Source organism: Phasianus colchicus, chromosome 11 (genome assembly GCF_987193195.1).
Source record: "Phasianus colchicus chromosome 11, bPhaCol1.hap1.1, whole genome shotgun sequence".
Taxonomy (NCBI): domain Eukaryota; kingdom Metazoa; phylum Chordata; class Aves; order Galliformes; family Phasianidae; genus Phasianus; species Phasianus colchicus.
In genome coordinates this window covers 2,569,739-2,587,273 of record NC_143446.1, presented here as the reverse complement: position 1 = coordinate 2,587,273, position 17,535 = coordinate 2,569,739, and the positions used below count along the sequence as shown (strand labels likewise).

The 17,535-nt window shown below is 47.3% G+C and overlaps 1 long non-coding RNA gene across 3 annotated transcripts; it reads right to left on the bottom strand.

Annotated features, from left to right (window-relative positions):
• Positions 1–758: 758 nt before the first annotated feature.
• Positions 759–15,874, bottom strand: LOC149916371 (uncharacterized). Of its 3 annotated transcripts, XR_016470029.1 has the most exons (4): positions 15,403–15,874; positions 6,482–6,640; positions 2,487–3,727; positions 759–2,050 (listed from the first exon to the last, which is right to left on the bottom strand). It is a non-coding gene; the product is annotated as an uncharacterized LOC149916371 (long non-coding RNA). The 3 variants fall into 3 exon arrangements; XR_016470028.1 differs by having other exon boundaries at positions 2,487–6,640; XR_016470030.1 differs by lacking the exon at positions 15,403–15,874 and adding an exon at positions 9,370–9,561 and having other exon boundaries at positions 2,487–6,640.
• Between the last annotated feature and the right edge of the window lie 1,661 nt (positions 15,875–17,535).

Below are 17,535 nucleotides of genomic sequence, written 5' to 3'. Positions count from 1 at the left end.
TTTGAAGACTAAAGCAAAAGTATTTGCAGTCAGAAGCCAGTCAGTTAAGTAACATCTTATTCTTAAAAATGAATCTCTGAAAAAGACATCTTTCTTTGTTTATGTTTTTCTTTTTAGTATGCACTTTTTCAACAGCACTGCACCATAAAAGGGTTTTCCTTCCAGTCTCATACATTAAGTCAGCTCTGCCCCAGCAGCTCTGGGCTGTCGCTGCTAAATCTCCCAAGGGCTCATCTTCTCATTGCTCAGTCAGCTGTTTTCAACATCTAATGTCAAGTACCAGCTATTATTTACTGCCCAGATATCAATTCATAAAGCTACTAGGCTCCTTTCAGTAAATGCCCTCACCTGCTTGTGGTCGCACTTCCATCAGTACCCAGAGAAGATGCTCCTCCTTGGCAGTTTAACCACGAGGTGCTCCAAGCAGCATTGTGTGGGCTGTATTTCAGCTGGGAATTGGCTCCGAAGTCATCTGAATCACCAGGGTGACTTTTGCTTTGTAACACTCAGTGAAATTGCTGTTTTCTGTACTGCAGTTTTCCCATCTGTAGAGTAGAGCTAGTTGCGTCCTCATTACCTCTGCAGGCACTCAGGTGCTAGGGAGCCAGACAGAAGGGTTAATCTGATGCTGGCATCCTCCTTGCAGTGCTAAATTCCTGATTTAATCACCTTTTTTTTTTTCAATACAGAGGATTTTTATTTATTTTTTTTTAATTTAACTTCAGTTCCTCTTCCTATTTACTTAATTGAGGTGGGAGTTATTCTGCCAGGGAAGGGCACATGTTGACAGTTTACTCCGTGCTTCATTATTGCATGTAAGAAATTAACTCCTGGTACAAAAACAGATGCCCGGTTTTAGCAGTTAAAAAAAAAAAAAAAAGACAAAGCCCAATTTTCCTTCCTATTCCTGTACTAATTTGTGACTCTTTTTATCAACATTAGCGCTGAGCCAGGGTAGAAATACTTCCTAAAAATTTTAGAATTCATATTTGTCTTTATGCATATTCAGCAGAAATCTAGCTCCCCAGCCTCCGCACTGCTTAATCTGGATTCATTAGCTTCAGACACCCACTAGAGCAATGTCAAATGACTTTGGCCTGGTAAAGCACCTCACCCACAAGCACTGAGCGGGAGGACATGCTGTGCTCTGCTTTCTGCAGCAAAGCCATCCCTGTGCAGCAGCACCTGTGTATTTGAAGGCATCTTTCTTGGAAGTAGGAAGAGATTTCCCTGTTCCTCACACAGCCCCGCTGCAAAGTCTGCAGAAAGAAGGCACCCAACCCCTCCTGTTTAAAAGGGGGTGCAGGCAAAGCACGTGCAGCCTCCCAGTGTCTTCACACTGTGCAGTCTCTACTGGTGTTCCTCCTTCTTGCACATTACATTTGATCCCCGTGGATTTCCATCCCTGTCATCCAACTGACTCTTTTTCTGTCATCGTCTTTGCCCCTCATCAGACCTGGAAAGCATCTCCAAGGTTAAGAAAACCCCTCAAGAGCTCCAATAAAAATCTGTGCCCAGATTTCGGCCTTCCAAAGGAGGCTGAGAGTAGGAGCCTTCCCCTTGAGCTGGTTCTTGCCTTGCCCACCATGCATGTCCCCCCAGGTACAAGTTGGCGACTGCCATGGCAAAGCAAAGTTGTACAGAGTGCTGCAGCCTATGGGAGAAGTGGATGTTATCTTCCCTTTAAATGTTTTCACAGCAAAAAACAAGGCTCCAAGAACTCGGTCTTTCTGTTTTCTATGAGCAACTCTTAGCGGTTACAGACTGAGGCTGGAGATCCCTCTGGAGAGCATCACAGTGAGGTGTTCTACAGCAGGACCTCGTCCCAATTGAGTATAGCAATATCTCTGAGCATGGAGACTCCACACCCTTTCTGGGCAACCTGATGATGTTGGACTACCTTAAAAGAGAAAAAGTGTTTTCTTATGCTTAATTGTCATGTTTCAAGCTTCAATTTTTTCTCATTGCTTCTTGTCCTTTCGCTGGGCGCCCAAGAAGAGTTTGGTTTGAGGAAACGTCCACATTTTTGCAGAAAACGGTTTGCCTCTGCCTGGGTGTAAAAAATAAAAATAAAAATCCAGTCTGCAGAGCCAAAGTCTAATTTATCCAGGAAAAATTAGCCCAGCTTTTTTTCACAGTGCTTCTGGGGACAACTGGCTAAATGACAGCTTGGGATGTCCCCAAGACTTCCTATAAAACCCAGCAGAGAAAGGAGGAAAGATGAGATAGTCCTCCAGCCAGTAGGGCAGCCTCAAATTCAACCAGATGGGCACAAAATACACAGCATGTAATTTAATATACATCTGTGTGCCTCATTTCTAATCATTCCTCATTTTGTATGCTAGGAGAAGGCTGCTCTCAGTAAGCAGGCAGGCAGAGAGGAACAACCCAGGGACCCCGCGGTGCTCTCCGAGTGCCTCCCCTCTCTCCCATTTGCACCCCCGCCACCTCCCAGCTCTGCAGGCTAGGCATACGTGACCACCCACCCTTTACACACGTCAGTTCCTTGGCAGTTTCTCCCAGGCATCCGGGCTGTTTTCAAGAAGCAATTTCCTGCAGAGAAATATTTATTTTCAAGGAGGCTAAGTGGCAAGCTTCCTGGTGCAGGTTTTTCACTGGAAGCAATTGTGAAAGTGACTTCATCACTCATCAAGCACTTCTGTAAATGAGCTTGGGCTCCCAGCTTTGCTTCCCCAGCTTTTCCCCACCCTCGCTGATGGGGTGAGATTGGATTGCTCATCCCTCCCAGGCTGCTGCTGGGATGCAGGCTTGGAGCAAGGGGAACAGATATATGGGAAAACCCTGACTTGGCCAGACTGGCTGAGCAGCACTTGGAATCTGCTGCCTTCTCACTGCCTTTCTGGGTCTGATTTCAAGCAGAGTGACCAAATACTGGGGCAGAACCTCTTTCCTGGCACAGCTGGGCAGCCACAGCTCCTCAGCATGCTCCTGCATGGGTTGCAGCCAAAGCAGTCCTGGTGGCTTTGGCATAGCTATTGGGGATATACACTGTAAGAAGATTGGAATTGCACCCAGGAATGTGCTGGTGCACCACACCTCTGCCTATGGATGAAACCCTAAACTGCTCCAATTAAATCCTTGTTTGATGCAGAGATACTGTGGAAGAAGCCTGCATGGTTCTGCCCCTTTTCTATGTGTGTGGTGGTAGTCAACTGTTTTTCACAGCCTTTCATTCCAGTGAAATAGCTGTTCTGGTTTGGATGGTTTTTGGTGCTCATGTTGGTCAAACATAACCTCCTGTCCTCACCAAGGGCTCACTGCCTGTCTTCTCATTGCAAAGCTTTGCAAGAGATCCCTGAAGATGCTTTATTTCCTGAGTTTGTTTCTCCTCACTGTGAATAAATGAGACTGAACAAAACCTAAGAAGCCATTTCCAAGAAGTTTTTCATGAGCAAGGGGCTGGATCCCCTTTCAGAGCATTGGAAAATGAGTTCTCTGTTTTCCTCCTGGAGTTATTAATGCTGGTGGTGAGCTGAATCCAGCTCTTTTTTAGTCCATAAAACTAGTTTCCAGGAAAACAAAAATAATAATAGTTTGAATACAAAATGTCTCTTGGGAAAACTTCTGTCCTTCTCCCTTCCTCAGTGCACTTATCCAAAAGGCGACATTCTGTGGAAAAAAAAAAGCAACTGTCCCTTCTGGTCACTAGTCCAGCCTGTTTGACCCTCCAGGGCACACTCACAGCTCTTGGATACACATATATGACCTGCAAGAACATGATCAGAGAAGAAATCAGGCCAGGTCTCAGAAGTCTGGACTCCTCCCACTGACCCAGTCCTGAGCAGGATCCTTCCCCTTTTCCTATCCTTAGAAGAAGGATACTCAGCAATATCACACAGCTTGACGTAAGCATTGACAAGAAATAGCTGTGGCACTCATAAGGTGCAAGTCCAGCTTCCACCAGCATCACCATTGGAAATTTGCTCTGGTTTGGCACGTTCATCACCACTTCCTTACCAGGTCCCAAACCTGCATCTGCCCTCTCCTGTCCACGCAGCCCTCACATCTGAACCTGTGCAACATCACCATATGGCAAGGATTTTCTCTTGATGCTGAAATGGTGCAGCCATGTTAGTGCTCAATGACAAAGGAGGAATCAAAACTTTTTTCCTTCTTCTCTCTTAACCTGCTGGCAATGCTCTTCCTAATGCCACGCAAATGCATTGTTGCTCATGGTCAACTTGTTGACCACAAGATCCCCCAGGTCACGTAGTGGTGCACAGGGTGTTCCTCCCGAGAGCAGGACATTGCATTTCCCTTTGTTGGACTTCATGAAGTTCCTCTCTGTTCATTCTTCAGCCTGTCAAGGTCGTCTGTTTGGCAGCACAACCATCTGGAGGATCAGCTGTTCCTCCCAGTTTTGTACCATCTAAAAGCTGTGCAATTCCTGTCACCCAGGTCATTAATAAAGATCTTCAACAGTCTTGACAAACAGGAAGGGAATCAACTCTTTGAAAGGGTTGATAACTGAAGGACGAGGGGAAATGGTTTTAAGTTGAGGGAAGGGAGATTTAGGTTGGACGTCAGGGGGAAATTCTTTACAGAGAGAGTGGTGAGGTGCTGGAACAGCTGCCCAGAGAGGCTGTGGATGCCCCGTCCCTGGAGGTGTTCAAGGCCAGGTTGGATGGGGCCCTGGGCAGCCTGGTCTAGCATTAGGTGGGATGATTGGTGGCCCTGCATGTGGCAGGGGGGTTGGAGATTCATGATCCTTGAGGTCCCTTCCAACCCTGGCAATTCTGTGATTGACCCTAGAATCAACCTCTAAAGCACACCACCAGCCTCCAGCAGGACGTTGTGCTGCTAGTCACAACCCTCTAAGTAAGGCTGTTCAGCCTGTTCAATTCACCTCACCGTGCACTCCATCAGCATGTCTACGAGGATGTTATGGGAGACAGCATCAAAAATGTAAAGTCATTGCCAGCCAAGCTGGTTGTTGCCTTACAGAAGGCTGTCAGGTTGGTCAGGCCTAACTTCCTATTTGTAAATCCGGGCTGACTACTCCAAATCATCTTGTTTCCTTTAAAATAGCTGAAAACAGCTTCAAAGATTATTTGCTCCACCATCTCAATCATCAAGGTGAGGCCAACCCTGCTGTGGTTCCCTGGATCTTCCATCCTGAATAACATTTGCTTTCTTCCAGTTTTCAGGAAATCTCCTTTCCTCTCCAATCATGTGCCCTTTCTTAGGTAATCAAGAGTGGCTTTGCAGTGACAGTGTGCTCCCATCCCATCCCATCCCATCCCATCCCATCCCATCCCATCCCATCCCATCCCATCCCATCGATGAATCCCATCAGGGCCGGTGGCCATGCATATGTCCAATTTATTTAGATGTTCCCTGACCTAATCCTTCCCTACTAAAGGGTCACTCTTCCTTGCTCTAGACTTTTTCTCTGCTCTTAGGATTCCCGAAAGCTGGTCTTGCCAGTAAGGTCTGAAGCAAAGAAGACTTCTTTCCCTTCAGGTTTATCACCACATTCAATTCCAGATGAACTAAGACTTTGCCATCTCCATCCCCACATCTCCCTATGTTTCTTTCATGTCACCTCTCCCCACTTCCACCTCCTGGATGCTTTTTTTATATTCGAGTGTCGTTAGGTGTTCCTTGTCCACCCATACAGATCTCCCACCTGTGTCTGATGCCCTGCACATAGGGACAGATCATTCTTGAGCATGGAGGAGGTGACCCATTGCAGCTGAATTGCCAGGTGAGCACCAGGAAGGGGTGGCTAACCAAGGGAGCTGATGTGCAAGCAATGTACCTGAGTGACTGGAAGGGCTGGAGCCAGGATCCACCCCTCCTCACCCTCATTTAAGGATTACCAGATAAGTGAGCAACATCTCTCTGGGTAGGGATTGCACTTTTCTTGAGGGGTCTCTAGTGATTGGAAAGCCAATTCTCCTTCATTACTCGCTGCATAGTGCCTGTATCCTCTTAGAAGGCACTATCATTACCTTCTTCTGCTACACACCCTTCAATATATACTACATCTCTCAGACCTCTCCTTATCTCCAGGGCCATATCTCATCAGATTCTTCCAAGCACATCCTTGAAGAGGCCAAAGGTTGCTTTTCTGAAGTTCAGAATTGCGATCCTTTGATCTAGGGTTGGTTTTACTTACCCTTTTCTCAGGATGCTGAACTCAACTGTCCTGTGGTAGCTTTCACACTCCTCTCCAATGCACACAGCTATAAAAGGGCTGCTCTCACACACATCTGCATGAGCACAACTAAGCTGGCTTTAACCGTGCCAGCAGTCTGGATCTGTATGCATATAATATCTCTTCTAAGGAAACCAAACTCAGAATGGCCTCTTTTGGCTGGGACAGCAGCCAGACCAACGAGAAGGACACATGAGCAGGAGGAGATCTGCCCTCTGGATGCTGTGGACCCATCTTATTGTGTATACCCACCTGCTGATTCTCAACAAAGGTGTTCTGTTTGCAGCTCCTGCTCCTTACCTCTCTGGCCTCATCCCTCTCTCACTGTGCTGTAGTCTGGGGAGGAAAGTGCCACTATTTTCCCATATTTTCTCCAAGAACCGCAGTGTGGCGTCAAGTAATTAATCCATGTCACAACAGTCTGAAAGTTTTGCTGGAACGTTGGTCCAATATATTGCTCTGGAAAACAAAGCAGACAAAATGCTTGCTGGTTTTGGCAGGAGAGAACAATGCACGAGTAGCTGCGATCAAAGGCACTCGTTGCATCTCACCCAACACACCGTGTGCATTGCTGTACCTGCTGTCAGCATCTCTGGAGAGTTACTGAGAGCCTGTATCTTGCTGTGGTACAGCTTGGAGGGGGCCAAAGAGGATTTGGGGGAATTTTTTCCCCCATAGAACTATTTTCACATGCAGTTGATATCGCTGGGATGGCCCAAGGACATGCAGGGGGTGTAAGAGAGCTCACATCATTTATTAGACCAACAGATGGGCTTGGAAGAAAGGAATGGGCTTTGAAATACACATTTCCTATCTGAGAGTTACACAGTGGACCCGCATTTTCTCCTTGCTTTGGTTTTATGACCAGAAATATCATAAAAAGGGGCAAGAGTTTTGAAAGGGGGCTTATCTGGTCTTGCAGAGCAGATGACAAGCTGGGACAGCACGGCAAACCTTCTATCCCAGAGGAGATGCAGGTTCCCTCCTCCTCCTTGCCCATGTGCCGTGCTGACCTCTGCTGCAAGAAGGGAGACACACATCCTGGGGACACACAAAACCCAAGGAGAACAAGATCCTGCACACAGATCCTGCTATTACTGCACAGATGTGTTGTGTCTGTGTCACCGTTTCTTCACTCCTGGTCTGAACAGGAAGGCAAGAGCAGGCAGAGAGAGAAGTGACCAGGCAACCATGCTTAAGCATGTTCTGGGGAACAGAAGCAAGACTCATCCCTGGATGGAAAGAAGCAGGGAGGGCACGTGGCAAAATAAATGTCCTGGGGAGTTGCAGGCTGCATGATTAGAAGGCAGCTTGAACCTTATGTTAGGAGACCTGTGGGAGATGGCATTCAGAGGCATGAGCATAAAGCCCCACAAGCCAGGTGGCCACAGGGATGTGGAAGTGAGCCCTGGTGGGAGCACAGCTCGTCAGAGTAGGCTACTGCTAGGAGCTGGAGAAATTATGACTTCTACAGAGCCAAGCTTTTCTTGTGAAAGTTAGGAAAGGACAGTCTTGGGTGAAGGTGGCATTTCCCAAGGGGAATATTATTTCCTTGGAAACCATGAATATTCAGGTCAAGTAAAAGCTATTGGCGAAGTGGCAATGCACTGAAAAAGAAATCCCAGAGCCCAGATTTGTTGAGTGAAAGGTATTGGAAATGCAAAACATTCAAGAACTGGGACATGAACCCAGGGTGCTGGGTGGAGCTGTTATTGGTTGCATCAGCTACAAGTCTGGCTTGGCGTTTCAAAATAAAATCAGATTTGTGGTACATGATTTTAAATATTTAAATTACTTTCAGCAATTCGTACAGTGACATTTAAACAAAGGATGCCAAGCAAATGGCACCCAGTGCTTGAAGGAAACATTTGCAGGTAATAGTACTTAATTTAAGAGGGAACAGCTGATATCAAGGCAGGTTCTTAACTCTGAATTCAGCCAACATTCCTATTTGAACCACAAAAGGGAGCATAAATACCCAGGCTTGTGAATGCTTAGATAAGTAGAATGCTGGGATTCCAGTGCTACCATTCTGTCCCAAAAGTGGGAACAGCCAGCTCCAGGGCAGGAGGATCTCTAGGCTTGGTGGTACCACTGCTCTTGGCCTCTGCTCGTCCCTCTGCCATCCAGTCTCTCGTCACAGGTTCACCCAACTCCTTCTTTGGCCGTTCCCTGTGAGTTTGTTTTAATTACTAGAGGCTAAACTCTGCCAGGGTACAAACACAAAAAATTCAATGAAGTCAACTTACACACAGGCTGAGCATTTCTGTTGGTGCTCCCAGCCAATTTGGAGAGCTTAGCTGGGTCTATTACATCAGTCACACTGGATTTCATAACAGTAGACATTTCAATGAGGGTGACTCATTCCCTCTTGAAGAGCACTGTATGTATGAGCAAAGATGATTAACTTTTGCTGAACGGTATGATTTCTGGGATGGGAACTGCTGTTAATTAGGAGCGGATCTCAGATGCTCACAGACTGTGTTGTCATGGCCTACTTTGTATATTTTTCTCCATTCTAATTTCTTTTCTTTTCTTTCTTTTTTTTTTTTTTTAGCTTAGGTTAAGGATTAAAGTGCTCTACTCTGCTATCCGTCTCTAAAGCAACCAGATGTCAAACCAAGGCATCTGATGGCTGCAGACAGGCATAGCCCAGTGCTGTCAGTTCTAGTGGCCAAGCTTCTGCTTACCAACCCCTCAAATATCTGTTTTCACATTAAAACTAACCAACCAATTAAAAACAAACAAACAAACAAAACCAGCACAGGGCTTCCTACCATTGTAACAGGCAGCAGCAGATAAAGTAAAAGCAGCTCAGGATGTAAAATACAAAGAATTACCCTTCTCCACCCCTCCAACATTTTCTGTTTCAAAAGAAACACTCTTGGAAGGTTGTGCTGCAAATCTCATGCTTCCGATGCTTCTGACAGTTGAAAGCTGAGCCTTTGGGGTTAGCACCACCATTGCCAGCCCTCAAGCACTCTGAGATGCAGCAGTAGAAACAGCCACAAGGCTTGGAGTGCTTAGAGGGGCTGCAGGGGAGTCCCTCTTCATTACTCCTCTCCCCTGCCCAGACCTACCTGCTTTCTCCTCCTGACACTAACACCAGTAGGGTCCCTCTAGTCCCAGCCCAGCAATATGATGGACATACTACCCCAAAAAGCCAAATGCTTCACCCTTGTCCAGACCTGCTATTGCCATAGACAGTCCCAGGAATGCCCAAATCGTGGTGAAACTCTGTGAGGCTTCTTGTTTGTGGATCCTGGTGTGAATCAACTGGGACTTCCAAAAAGAGAAAGGACAGCCCATTGCTCATTCTAGTACCCTGCCAACAAGGATAAGATTAATCTACTTTGCCCAGCACCCCATCATCATATCCTCTGCTCTTACAATCGCTCTTGAAATGTCAGGCAGGAACTGCAAGCAGCAGTTATGCAAACAAGGCTCACCATATCAGCACTGTTTTCTTGCAGTGGCAGAAGCTGTGTGCAGCTCTTGGACACAGGCTGGAGGCTTGGGTCCTGCTCTGGGGTAGGGAACAACGTTGCTGCTAAAAAGCAGCAGGCGAACCTGAGAGAAGCCAACTTTATAACTAACTGAGACAAGAAGAGATGTTATTTTTGGCCAAAACTGACATGAGTTTAGGCAGTTCAATGTAAACAGAGGGTGGGCAGTCCTAACACCCCACCACATTACACTGTTATTACACTCCTCACTGGCCCGGCCATCAACCTTTCAGATGAAAGCTCATTCTCAAAGTAGGGACAGTGTGGTGGAAGGACCAAAAGGACAGCACTGACTCAAAACCAGAATTTGGCTGGCAACAAGGACAGTGCCTGCAACTCCTGATGGCCCCACAGCACTGCCGAGCTCAGTGGTCCCAGACCTTTATTTTCTGGTTCTTTTGGAAAACAGCAGTGCAAGGGAAGCACAAAGGTTTCATGGAGATGTGCTCTTGCAAGCCCCTTCTCACCAGTATCTGTGGTGTTTTGGCAACTGGGAGATTTGGGAGCACTCGGAGCTTTCTTTCAGACTTGATGGTGAAGAAGCTGCATTGGAAACACTTAGAGCTTGTTTCTCTGGCATACCAATCCAATGGCAAATGTTTTAAAGATAAACTATTTTTTGAGATAAAGTGGCATCAAGGAATAGGAAGAACCTATTTTAGCCTAAAATCAGGCCATTTGCAGTAGTGAAGCATCACTGGCAGTGTGAAGGACTCTTACATGATTCAGGCACAATTCTGGGACCTATAAGCCCCTGCCCAAACTCCGGGTGTGCAGCACAGGCTGAGCCATTTGGCCAAAGGGCTCCCTTGGAGACCAACAGATGGGGTTTTCCTTCAGAGGATTCCTTCCCTCTGCCTAAATAGGCACAAAAACATCCCTACGTTTAATCTCCAAGAGAACCCGAGGAGGGGGCAGTGCTGGCACCGCATTGGCTGGGATTCCTCCTCTCTGAGCAGTCTTCCTGCTGGCACTCCTTAGAATGTACAGCAGAACAAATATCTCCAAGGCAATTTTTATCACAGTGAGTGCAGAAGAACAATCTATGCTGCTTTTGTGCCTCACTTGCTTACACACACACACACACACACACACACACAGAAGCAGGACTCAACAAGAACAACGTTTAACCACTTTGGTACCAGCTGCTGCAGGAAAGCCACCCAGGTGAGCTGCTGTCCATCGAGGGGCATGGGAGGGCTGGGATCCCACACTATCTGAGCCTAGAAGTGTGAAAAACAACCATTGCCAAGGGTAGGAAACCACAGAAAGCACTTCTACACTGGTGAAAACTATATGGGATCGGTGGTGCCCCACCACTGCCCAAGAAATCACGGCTGTCTTGTCACTGGAAGTGCTCACGCACGCATCAGCGCAGCTAAGGCATGCAATCTTGAAATGCAGCATTTTACACAAAGTCCCTGAAGTGTTACGGTTTCATCTCAATTCTAGGAGTGCAGCCCTTGTGAAACCTGCCCAGATTTGCTCCTCCCCAGCACTTTTTCCACCTGGCTTGCTACAGCCAATATTCAGCTGCTGCCTCCGGATTTAATCACGCTCATCCTGCGGTCACCAACTTTGTATAAATCTGTACAGAGCTCAACCTGTTGTCAGACATGCACTAATTTGTGTGCCTCTAATTATTTGTTTCCATCTTAAAACCTGGTTTTCAGCAAATTGCAACTGCATTTTAATACATACTTGGCTGGAACTTGAGACACTTGTTGCCAATCTCCCAGACACAAACAGGCTGGCACTGCACAGGGGAAGTGGGGGGAGAACTGAGGCAAATCAAATTAAAGTTCCGTTTATATAAAATGAATTAAGTAAAACCATGAAGCTAGCAGCAGTTTTGCATCACAGAAGGCTCCAGTTTTATAATCTGTTTCTACCCCTTAAAATAAAATTAATCTCAGCCCTTTTGGAAATAAACACTTTCTGGTTCTCAGCCAGGCCAGGCTTCCAAAGGGCATTTAAGACATCTTACACAAATGCTTCAACTATCTCTATTTTAGATGATTAAGGCTCTTGAACTACACTTTTATCGTTATCTTGTTGTTTGTTTGTTTGTTTTTTAACTCCTATGCTTGGCATTAATAATGAGCTCAGAAGCAGATGACCAAGACAGGATCATTTCCCACCTGTTTTCTGTGGATGCAGGCACTGTCCTCTGCCTCTTTACTTAAGGACCACTCTCTGCTGGTGGCTCCAACAGTCTCTTACTCTTCCAGTGCAGGCTGGCAACTTCATTTCCTATTAACTTCACCCCAGTCTTCACTGGGTAGAAGCAGCAGCTGAAAGCAAACTGTGATGCCAGCCCAAGGTAGCCAGCATCACTGTGATGCACAGGATGACTCAAGCACTCACAAACCTATGGCCTGGGGACACTGCAGCACGTTCAAGTCTCAGGCTGTACCTTTGCACTCTCCTCTCTGCCACACAGCCTGTGAAGTGCTTGGGGGTAGTATCTTTCTGAACATCTCCCAAGAATAATCAAAGCAACTCTCGCTATATCCGTGTCTTCTGATGGAGAACCCAGCCTGGAGCAGTTTGGCATGCAGAGCCCCCAGTTCTGTTTCAACCCTCTGCTCCACAAACCGTTTTGAGCAATTTGTACCCTGCCACCCACCCACAAGACAGCTCCACCTGCAAGGACAGATGAGAAGCCAGCAATCCCACAGGGCCAGCCCTACTGTGGATGAAGTCAAGAGCTGGCAAATCTGCTGCCAAACCCTCAGGACTTCCCCTACCCTGCTCCCTGCCCCTCCCCACAAAGAGGATGCTCCAGGCATCAGAAAACATTCACTCTTTAGCACAGGGGCCTTCCTTTAGTGAGGCAGGTATGGCCTCTGCCTCCTGGTTTTGTGCCATCCCATCCAGACACATCTGCCTCCACCAGCCAGCTGAGACAAAGAGGACATAGGGTTTCATCACCTCCTTGGAGCCCTTCCTCTCTTCTGCCTGAAAACACTTTTGGTGAGACTCTGCTGCTGCTTTGCTAAAAAGGAGAGAAATAGGCACACTCAGTGTTAAGGAAACCTAGCAGTACACACACAGCAATCCAACCACTCAGACACGTACACTGCTCTCTGTACCAACAAGGCTGTGCTGTATTTAGATCTAGCTCTACCTCTTACAGACTTGACCAACTGTTTCTCTGCTGTGTCATCTTCACTTATTTGTCTCAAACTGTTGGCTGAAATTCTCAATTCGGGGAGACAGGGGGAAGATGGGATCTTGTTTTTAGTGACAGGAAAAGCAGCAAATGCCAGGAAAGCCAGGCAGAAGGTCAAAAGATTGCTTAGTGAGTCACCGCTTTCAGAGACCACCCATGTGTGCAGATAGATTTGCTTCCTAGAAATCACTCTTCTTCAGAAGCAGGCCTGGTATCCGTCTTGCTGAGTCACTTGGCTTCCTCTCCACAAGGCACTGCTCTCCTGTGACCTTGCATGGTCTCCATCTTTGTGTCCTCCCTCCCACCATTCCCCGTGCCTAAGGATGTATGAACTGCTTAAGTTTCGCAAGAGCTTTGACTCACAGGCCTGGAAACCAGCAGGATGTTGTACAAGCAGCGCGCTGTCTGACGGTGACCGCGCGAGAGGGCAGACAGAAGCGTGGCCACATGTGCCTGTGGTGCAGTGCTTCCAGGTGCCAAGAAACTCCCCCCAAGCACTTTGCTGGCCACCTCTAAAGCAAACGACTGTGTCAGAGCCTCTCTGAGGAAGAAAGGATAAAAAAGTCCTGTAAGAGACAGATGCTACAAGCAGGAAAGATGGGAAGATGCGACGAGACAAGAAAGGACATTTTCCTCAGTCTTCAATGTGCTGACCCAGCACAAGGTTACCCTGGTGTTTGGGCCTTTAGTGAATATCTTCAGGGAGAAGCAAGAGCTGTGCAGGACAGCATGGTTAGCAAAGAATGCCTGCTGTCCTCCTATCTACCAGACACCATCCTGGTCAGAAATAGTTACTGGTCAGTACGTACAAACCCCTGTTACCCATGTGAATGCGGCTCAGTCTTGGCTTCTGAGCTCTTTTTCTTCCCTGCGTTCTGCCCCAGTTGCTGTGGCCCCTAAGAGCAATGCCTGGACATTCCCACAGCTCTTCTGCTTGAAAACTCACCTGCTCCAAAACCTCAGCCTCCCCACCAGATCTGGGGTATGAAGAGGTATGAAGTTTATGGAGTATGAAGTTTCCTCAGCTAGAGGCAGATCTTACAGATTTAAGAGCATTTTCTTGGCATGCTTTGCCAGCAGAACAGTGACTTGCTGCAGAGCAGATGGATGAAATTCTAATTTGAGTTTCACATGATTTATATAAATATGCTTAGACGAGGGTTGCACATAGATGGTGCAGTCATCTGCCAGCCTAATTCCCTTTACCTTAAGAACCTCTCATTCTTCCCCATTAATCTTGCAAAGCATCTCAGATAACATCTGGTTGTGCTCGCAGTAAGCAGTCATCTTGGCCTGGGTCATTCCCTTCCTGGCCTCCTGCAAAGCACCCAGCTTAAGACTGCCCTCCCAGAAACAGTAAGCAGCCTCATAGCCACTGTGATTCCTCTCATCCCTTACAACACAGGACAAGCTATCCAGTATATCACCAAAGCCACAAGTGTTGCAGTTTTCTTAGCTCAGGAGATCAGGCAGGAAGGCATGGACAGTGCTGTCCCCTTCCCAGGAGGTGGAGACAGAAATGGGGCTCTCACATCTCCTGTAGCAGGTTGGTTTCTGGCAGAGCTTCTCCCCACCACCACCACATGATGGGAGTGAGGGAACACTGGTATACTCACTGCCACCTGCATGAGATGACACAGTAGCTTCCTCCTCCTCAACAGATCAACGAGCACATCCTTGTGGGTTTACTTTGAAGCTGAGCCTCATCCCTTCAGCTGCTCCTCATAAGGCTTGTGCTCCAGACTCCATATCAGCTTCGTTGCCCTTCTCTGGACACATTCCAGGGCTTTGATGTCTTTCTTGTAGTGAGGGGCCCAAAACTGAACACAGTACTCTGGGTGCAGCCTCACCAGTGCTGAGTACAGGGGGATGATCACCTCCCAGCCAGCTCCTGCTGGCTGCCCTGTTTCTGATACAAATCAGGATGCCCTTAGCCATTTGGGCACACTGCTGGTTCACATTCAATTGAGTGCTGACCAACACCCCCAGGTCCATTTCTTCTACGCAGTCTTCCATCTACTCTGCCCCAAGCCTATAGCATTGTCTGAGGGTGTTGTGACCAAAGCGTGTGACCCAGCACTTGGTCATGTTGTAGCTCATACAGTTGTCCTCAGCCCATTCATCCAGCCAGTCCACAATTCTCTGAAGGGCCTTCCTACCCCCAGACAGATTGACACTTCCTCCAAACTTGGTGTCATCTGCAAACTGATTGAGGGTACACTCAATCCCCGTGTCTAAGTCATCAATTAAACAGGACAGGCCCCAACACCAACTTCTGGCGAACAGCACCTGTAACCATTTGCCAGCTGGATTTAACTCCATTCACCACCATCCTCTGGGCCCGGCCCTCCAGACAGTTTTTCACCCAACAGAGTGTATCTGTACAAGCCACAGGTTGCCAGCTTCTCCAGGAGAATGCTGTGGGAGACAATCAAAGGCTTTGCTGAAGTCTAGGTAGATCACATGCACAACCCTTTCCTAATCCACCAGGCAGGCCACTCAATCACAGAAGGAGATCAGGTTGGTCAAGCAGGACTTACCTCTCACGAAGCCATGCTTGCTTGGCTTGATCATCTGGTTGTCCTGTATCTGCTGACGATTTGCTCCATGACCTTCCCAACACTGACAGGCCTGTAGTTTCCTGGATTCTCCTTCTGACCCTTCTTGTAGGTGGGTGGCACACTGGCAGATCTCTGGTGGTCTGGGACCTCCCCGGTTGGCCATGACTGGTGCTAAAAGATGGAAAGCAGCTTAGCAATCACTTCTAGCAGCTCCCTCAGTACCCTCAGGTGGATCCCATCTGGCCCCATGGATTTGTGACAGTCCAGGTGGAGCAACAGGTCCCTAACTTGCCTCCTGAACTGAATGGTAGGGGTTATTCTTCTCCCCATCCCTGCCTTCCAGACTCAGGGGGCTGAGTACCCTGAGGATAACTGGCCTGACTATTAAAGACAGGTGTAAAGAAGACATTAAGAACCTCAGTCTTCCAATAGGAAAAACTCCATCCAGGGATCGAGGTATATGGAGAGAAACCTTGATGCCAGGGCACGCCTCTAGGAGATGTACAAGATGGGAGCAGACAGCTTGTGAGATTTCTCAAGAGACAAAGTGGGTAAAAGCTCCATGTTTTGGCCTAATTTCTCTGCTCATGCATCTCTACCGGAGAAGAAGAACAATGTTATGTTGGCAGTCTGATCCACCTCTACTTGTGGAGATGCGAGCAGACCCAGCTCCCAGCTCTGCCCCCCTTAAAAGATAACATGAGTTTTTTCCGGCATCTCTGGCTTTGGATGTGCAGGTCAAAACTTACAGAAGCAACACACGACTTGGAACATCTTGGGATCATGGTCTGGTACACGCCAAGGGACACTGAGTTGAGAAGGCTTAGACTCACGCCAATCCTCAGGTATCCCTGCCCTGGTTCTTGTGGATTTGAGTCCTTTACTGAGGTCTTTCCCAGCCAGTCTGAGCCAACATTAACTACCACTCCCACATGGGTTTGTTGTTTGAGACTTGCCCCTAATTACTGGCAGCAGAGAGAAAAGAAGAGCCCAGAAGGGCAGGAAATTCAGGTCAAGGAGTGGTGGAGTCCTGGCACACCAGCAGTCCACAAAGGAGATGCAAATGTGCCAAAGCAAAGATGGGAGCCAGGAGAGATGTAAGGTACCAGGGCTGCATGGTCCATGGAGACCCACACTGAGCTGCATGCAGCTGTGGCTTGAAAATCTGAATCATTCAACTTCTGCCAAACTTAGAGACTCCCTTTCTACTGTCCTGGGAAAGAAGAGCAAGAAGAAAGTTCATGGTACTGCCTTCAGAGCAAAGTTTCCCACTGGCTGTTAGGCAAATTCTCTTGCATCTCTCCAGCACCCACAATGGAGGCAGACAAGGAGCGTGTAATCTGGAAAATATTCGGGTCTTCTAACAGTTTCTGCCTCAGTGCTGAGAGCATGCAGCACAAAGGGTCGAGTCTTCTGTCAAAACCATTTCCCATCATTGCAATTGTTTTAAGCAGAAATCCCAAGCGTTCAAAAAAAAAAAAAAAAAAAAAAAAAAGACCAAGGAGAAAATGGCATAGCAGATGCAAAGCAGCTTCTGGGGCATCCTACTACTTGTGAGAAGAATGGCAGGAGGAGAAAGCTATACCTGGAGCCTCTTGCTGTGGCACAACAAAACAGGCGTGCTAACAGCAACTGAAGAGCTACCAAGCAATGGCACCCCTGGGACATTATCCCATCATTCACTGTCATTTTCCTGCCTGAGAACACAATACTGGGCCGAAGGACAACCCATTCACCACCAGGACACCTCTGCTGATGGGAACTCAGTGCCCAGCTCAGTTGGGCATGTCTTCTTGCCCAAATAGCAAGTGATTTGTTGGAGTTGGAAGAGTCAATCCATAACCATTACAGTGCTTCAAAACGACATTTCTCCAAAAAAAAAATTTCTGGTTTTGAATTGATTGCAAAACCAGATGATTTGATTATTCCTGGATTTAATTTCAGGTTTTATTTCCAGTCCTTTTAAAAAGCAGCTGCTTGATTTTAATGGCGATAACATTCTTCTGCAGAAGTTTGCATAGCTTGTAGAGATGATGCTTGAAAAATTATAAAACTTTGCTAGCTCCTGAGACCATGTCAGGAAACATACCTACAGGTGTAGGATTTTATGAG